Source organism: Cydia strobilella, chromosome 2 (genome assembly GCF_947568885.1).
Source record: "Cydia strobilella chromosome 2, ilCydStro3.1, whole genome shotgun sequence".
NCBI classification, from domain to species: domain Eukaryota; kingdom Metazoa; phylum Arthropoda; class Insecta; order Lepidoptera; family Tortricidae; genus Cydia; species Cydia strobilella.
The window spans coordinates 17,908,899-17,915,476 of record NC_086042.1 but is presented as its reverse complement, the minus strand read 5'-3'; positions in this window follow the sequence as shown (position 1 = coordinate 17,915,476).

The window sequence follows — 6,578 nt, the reverse complement described above, 5'->3', positions numbered from 1 at the left end:
CTACAAGAAGTAGATAGGTAATATTTTTTACAGTAAGTACATATGGTGCTACTTTCTCGCACTAGTGCGGAAAGTGCACTTTTTGTGCATATGTCGAAAGTTTAAAGGGCCATATGTACTGTAAAACGTTGTTCGATACTCGTGCGAATAGGTAATTCGCAACTCATGTCGATTTAAAACACTCCCTGCGGTCGTGTTTTAATTTATCGCCACTCGTTTCGAATTTCCTCTTTTCCGCACTTGTATCGAAAATAACTATTATAGGAGTGGAATAATCGATACCCATTTAAGTTTGAAAGCTCATATAAAAATTATAATAATTATATTACTTATTTAGGGAATTCAAGCCAATGAAATGCATAAGTACCTAGGTATATTTGAGTAAGTACCAAGTAGCTCGACGGCCTTATTTACAGAAGTGATTTAACCTCGCTTTTTCGCAACCACTACTCCGTGAACCTATCGTTCCACAAAGGAAACAGCACTGCGTGCGTACAGTGGTATCGTGAAATATCTACAGATGTCTCACAGCCCAGCTGGTCTCGTTTGTCACGTCGCATATGATCTATGTCCGCAACTGCTGCGCTGCGGGTGCGACTCCGTCTATAAAATGGTTTATGATTGGTCGTTTACTGGTGTTAAAATGGAGTACCACTGGCTGCATGCCAGACTTGACTCGTATGATCGGTAATAAATGTTTTAGTATTGAGTATAATGGAGGTAAAAATTCCGTTTATTTATTTGTGGTAAAGTAAATGCCGGGGAAAAGTTGAACAGACGCGACTCATACAATATTCTTTAGTCAACTTTAAACTATTAAAGTACCTATTATAATAAATACCTAGGTAAGGTCGGGTGAAGTAAATATATAAGACACGGGTAAAAACAAGACAAAGTTTTTAACACCCAAAAACTTATTCTGTTTCATTCCTATTATTCTAATTAATTCTTCTTCAGTCGGTCCCTCAATGCTGAGGATCGTGACATCATGTCCTTCTGTTGAAGATCAGGTTCCTCCATAGGCTTCTATTCTTCGCCAAGCGCATGGCCTCGTGCAGTTTTAATTGCATAGGTGCAGTGATTCTAATTAATACCGGCCTCCTATTAGCCTGGTAGTGACACTGCCTATGAAGCAGGAGGTCCCGGGTTCGAATCCCGGTCAATGCATTTATTTGTATGTTCATCACGAATATTTGTTCCTGAGTAATGGATGTTTTCTATGTATCTAAGTATGTCTTTATCTATAGTATAAGTATGTATATCATCGCCTGGTATCCATAGTAAATTTATATGAATGAAATAGAATAAATTGTTGAGTGTTAAAAAGTATGTTTTATTTTTACCCGAGTCTTTATATTTACCCTACCTGACCCTACTTACTAAAAACTTATCACGTTTGGCTTAATTTGGATTATTTAAGAAATTTAAATAAATTTTACAAGCAATTTAAAATGACACTACAATGGCGTGGCAATACATTCGGTTTTCAAAAAATAATATTTTCAAAAACATACAAGTATTTTTTTAAATAAAAATACCGAACCCGCAAAACAGTGCCATCTGTTTCGGCTGTCAAACTAGGGACACTTTTTTTCCTTACCCCCTTATTCATAAAACTTTACGGGCCTGATTTTGTTAAACTAAGTAGTTCGCCACGAACTGAGAACTCGCGGTTCGCCAAAAAGTTAGATTAATTGAATGCACCTACCTAGTCGGGAAAGGATCGAAAACCGCGTGCGATTTATTGCAAGGTCTGTGGATCCCTTAACTGATAGATTTGTCACAATAGAGATTAAAATAAACTGTATCTATGGTAAGTTGTAATCTTTCTTGTCAAATGTCAAATACCCAGCTGTATTATGTTTATATAATTTCGTTTTTATTCTGCCAATGATTTTAATATCGTAAATTAAAAAACAATATTTCTAAATGTGTTAACCGATCAATTTCATTTGATACCAAACTCGACCATACTTTCTTGCAAATACGGAGCAGAATAGCAAGACCTCTCACAAATAGCTTTTTGGCCTTCTAGGCTCTTCTAGCTCCATAACCCCTTGATCGAGCCTGCGCATAATTTAATGACTAAAATATAATGCCTTCTTCTACACGTTTACCCAATTTCATTTAAATTAGAACAAAGGAGAATGGGCACTTTAGTATGGGAAGTGTACCATGGATGTATACTGTTGAGACATATGTCGTTTTAAAGCTCTTAATCGTAGTATCATTTTATAGTATTGCACCAACCTTAGACAACTTGCAGGGACCGAGCTATACAAAAAAAAAGTTGCGCACATAAGCAGCTATTTTTCATAAGACGCTTGATATAATAAGTTGTAGCGTATTTTAATAGAAAGGATATAAAGAATGCTTTATGTTTCTTGTATCAACACCAACGATAAAGTATTTAAAGGGATTCAATTAACAGTTTAAAAAAATCGTCATACTAAAAATGACTTGCTGTACAGCGGAATAACAGTGTATACACATGCCATGTATATCATGTAAAAAGTATCTGTATAAGCTATTTTTCGTATAATATAGCTGAGGTCATACGCTTGCAGGAATCGAAATATAACAATTTAATGAGTGAATTAATTGTAGTTAATTACGCCTTAATTTTTCTACTCACCGCTGGATGTCGCTACAAGGCAAAATTCAACTTGACGTAAAGCATTTCTAAAGTGCGGTAATCTCGTCAGTCTTACTCCATCATTTAAAAAATATATAAATAGTTGACCAATGTCAATGTCACTTAAGTTATTGTCCATCAAACTATCGTCTGATAGTTCAGCTTAAAATCATCGAAATGCCGGGACGTGCCCCTAGCCAGCCGCGTGTTCCGAGTTGAATGTAATAACTACACTTCGCTTCACTCGCTCGTTCGATTATGTTTTATCCCTTTCTTACAAATACATAAGTCAAAATGACAGATAAAGACAAACGATTCATATAGCAAAAAACTAGAATAACTATAGAAAACTGACTTGAGCTCAAAAATGACCCCACGGCTACTGTGCTGAAAACGAATCGACTGTGCTCGTCGGAATTTGACAGCTTTGGTACGACAGCGGCCTTCTGCGGCATACAAGGGCCTGACACTCTTTGATAGAGAAAGATAGTCTTATTGCGATTCCTATAAGAGGAAAGAGAAAATAGTGCCATGCTTTGTCCTTATCACCGACCGGGTTTTTTTTTATCGCCTTCAAAAAAAAAGGTTCTCAGTTTGACCCATATGTTTGTATGTATGTATGTATGTATGTATGTATGTATGTATGTATGTATGTATGTATGTATGTATGTATGTTTGTTCGCGATTATCTCGCGTTTGGCTGAACCGATTTTGATGCGGTTTTCAGAAAAGTGTTTGTTACATTCTGGAGAAGGTTTTAGTATACATAGAGCTGAGCTGATGCTGAACCCTGGCTGTACCTAGTGGAACTCAGGTTTAGTGCAGCATAGGCACACGCTGTTTTGGTCTTTGTGAAATATGGGACTACTTACGGGAATAACGGGATAACATTGAAAATACGTGCTACCAAAACTATATGTATTTAAGGAATGAACATCGGAAATATAGACACATGTCAACAGAAGACATAATCATCCTACATGCAGTATGCATACATCACACCCTCACACTTATTTTAAGATAACTATACTGCATTAGAGAATTTACATTAATAAGCAAAACAATCAATCAATAAGCAATCTTCATATAAAAATAACATAACAGTTTTAATCAATTTCCGGCATAGGGAAGTATCTAACAGGTTTTAAGGGCCGACCATAACTACTAGTAGCCGCCTGGGCTCTCGGCAACGGTACCGCTTGTTCAGCAGCGGCCGGCGCGGGCCCGTGCTCATGCGCGGCCGCGACACTCGCCCCTGCAGTGTCGGCCGGACCAGACACCTCACCAGACGTATCCCAACTGGGCCACACCAACTGAGTACCAGTACCATTGTGCAAACTGTGCTTAATTTGATCAACATGTTTTTTAACTAGCTTACCATCCGCCCTTTCCACCATGTAATTCCTAGAGCCTACTACTTCTTTAATTGTACCCTTTACCCACCTATCCGGATTTGCCTGTTCACGCATGTGCACCAGGTCCCCAACTTGAAATTGACGTTCACGACCCCCAGCTGCTCTAACTTGCCGCTCTTGCGCGCGTTGCACGGTACGCTCCCGCTCCTCCCCTCCACGAAGTAAATCTAATCGGCAGCGCAGCCTACGTTTCTGAAGCAACAGTGCAGGAGAATCGCCCGTAGTGCCGTGAATTGCGTTTCTGTACGCCATCAGATATGCTTGCAAGGCTAAGTCGATATCCACCCCCTCTCGCTTTGCTTTCTTGATTGCTTTTTTACAGAGCTTTACGGCGTTTTCAGCAGCGCCGTTCGACGCGGGATGGTAAGTCGGTGTCAGTATTTTTTTAATGCCGTTTGATTGCAAGAATTGATCATATTGTGCGCTACAAAATTGAGGGCCATTATCCGAAACAATCGACCTAGGCAAACCAAATCGAGAAAAAGTTTCGCACAAAACTTTAATTACCGATGAGGAAGTCGTTTTTAACATTCGAAAAATTTCGATCCATTTAGTCGTCGAGTCTACAATAACAAAAAAAGATTCGTTTTCAATAGGGCATCATGTAGACGCGTCCATGGTTCTGTAATATACGGCCAAGGCTTGGGCGGCGCCCGGGGCGGCGCGCTGCTCTCAGCCACGCACGCGGCGCACTCGCGGCACACGCGCTCCACGTCCGCGTCGATGCCGGGCCACCACACATAGCTACGGGCCGTGCTCTTCATTTTCACCATGCCGACATGTCCAACATGTACTTCTTGTAAAATTTTATTTTGAAAAACAGTTGGCACTATCACCCTATAGCCCCATAGTACACATCCGGCCTCCATGTACAGCTCGTTTCTGCGGATGTAATATGGTTTAAGACTCTCATCGTCACAATAAGTAGGCCATCCCGAAGCAATATACATCAAAACCTTTACTAGAATGGGATCTTTGCACGTTGCTTTCTTAATATCCGTGCTTGTTATAGGTAAAAAGTTTTGGACGTAATTAAGATAAGTTACCTCCGATCGTACCGTTCTATCGGGCCCGGTAATCAATCGCGACAAGGCGTCCGCTGCATTTTCTTCACTCCGCACATACTCTATGTCGAAATTATACCCAGACATGATCACCGCCCATCTCTGTAGTCGACTCGCAGCCATGGCAGGTATTCCGGCTTTGTCTCCAAAAATGGTAACCAGCGGCTTGTGATCCGTCTTCAAAAGAAATTTCCTTCCATATAAGTACTGGTGAAATTTTTGAACACCATATATAATCGCAAGTGCCTCTTTCTCAATCTGCGAATAGTGTTTCTCAGCTGAACTTAGCACTCGACTCGCATAGGCAACAGGCCGCTCGCCACCCGGCGTGCGGTGCGCGATCACGGCGGCCACCCCCGTGCTGCTCGCGTCCGTCGTCAGCACCAGCGGGAGCTCGCTCGAGTAGTGCGCCAGCACCTCACTTGACTGTAACATTTTTTTTATTTTGTCGAATGCGGCCTGACAATCTTTACTCCATACGAACTTAACATCTTTTTTTAGTAATTCATACATCGGAGATAATATCGTGCTTAAATTTTTAACAAATTTTGCGTAGTACATTATCATTCCAAGAAACGATCGCAACTCCGAAACATTTTGTGGGCTCGACATTTTATTGATAACCTCAACTTTACTTGAGCATGCTGATACTCCTTCTCTAGAAATAACAAACCCTAAATATGTGACCGACTCTGCAAAATAAGTGCACTTCTCTTTCTTTATTTTCAGACCGTACTTTTGCAATCTGTCAAAAACCTGACAAAGTATTTTTAAATGTTCATCGTCGTTTTTCGCTGTTATTATCACATCATCTAGATAGACCCCAACCGTGGGTAAGTCAGCAAACATTTGTTCCAGCTTGCGTTGGAAGATGCCAGGACTTGACGCGAGCCCATAAACGAGGCGATTATACTGAAATAGGCCTTTATGGGTATTAATTGTGGTAAACTTCTTGGTATCATCCAACGGAAATTGCGCATAAGCCTGACTTAAATCGATTTTTGAAAATTTGTCCCCGCCATTTAATTTTACTAACAAATCGTCTATCCTAGGCAGAGGATACCTATCTATTTCTAGCCATTTGTTGAGCGTAAGTTTATAATCAGCACAGATACGAATCGAGCCGTCCGACTTGACTACTGGTACAATTGGCGTGGCCCAGTCCGAACACTCGACCGGGGTTATGATGCCGTCACTCACCATCTGGTCCAGCGCGCGGTCGACCGGCTCGCGCAAAGCGAACGCCAGGGGGCGCGCGCGCAAGAACACGGGCATCGCGCCGTCTCGCAGTCGAAAGCCCACCGGCTCGCCCGTGTAGCACCCCAGCCCGTCTTCAAAAACCTGCGCGTATCTGGAACTGAATGAATGCAAATCAAATTTACCTCCCGTGACTATACTATTACACTGGAAACTGTCGCGGTGTACAATATCCAGCTCCTCCAACCATTCGCGACCAATTAAAGA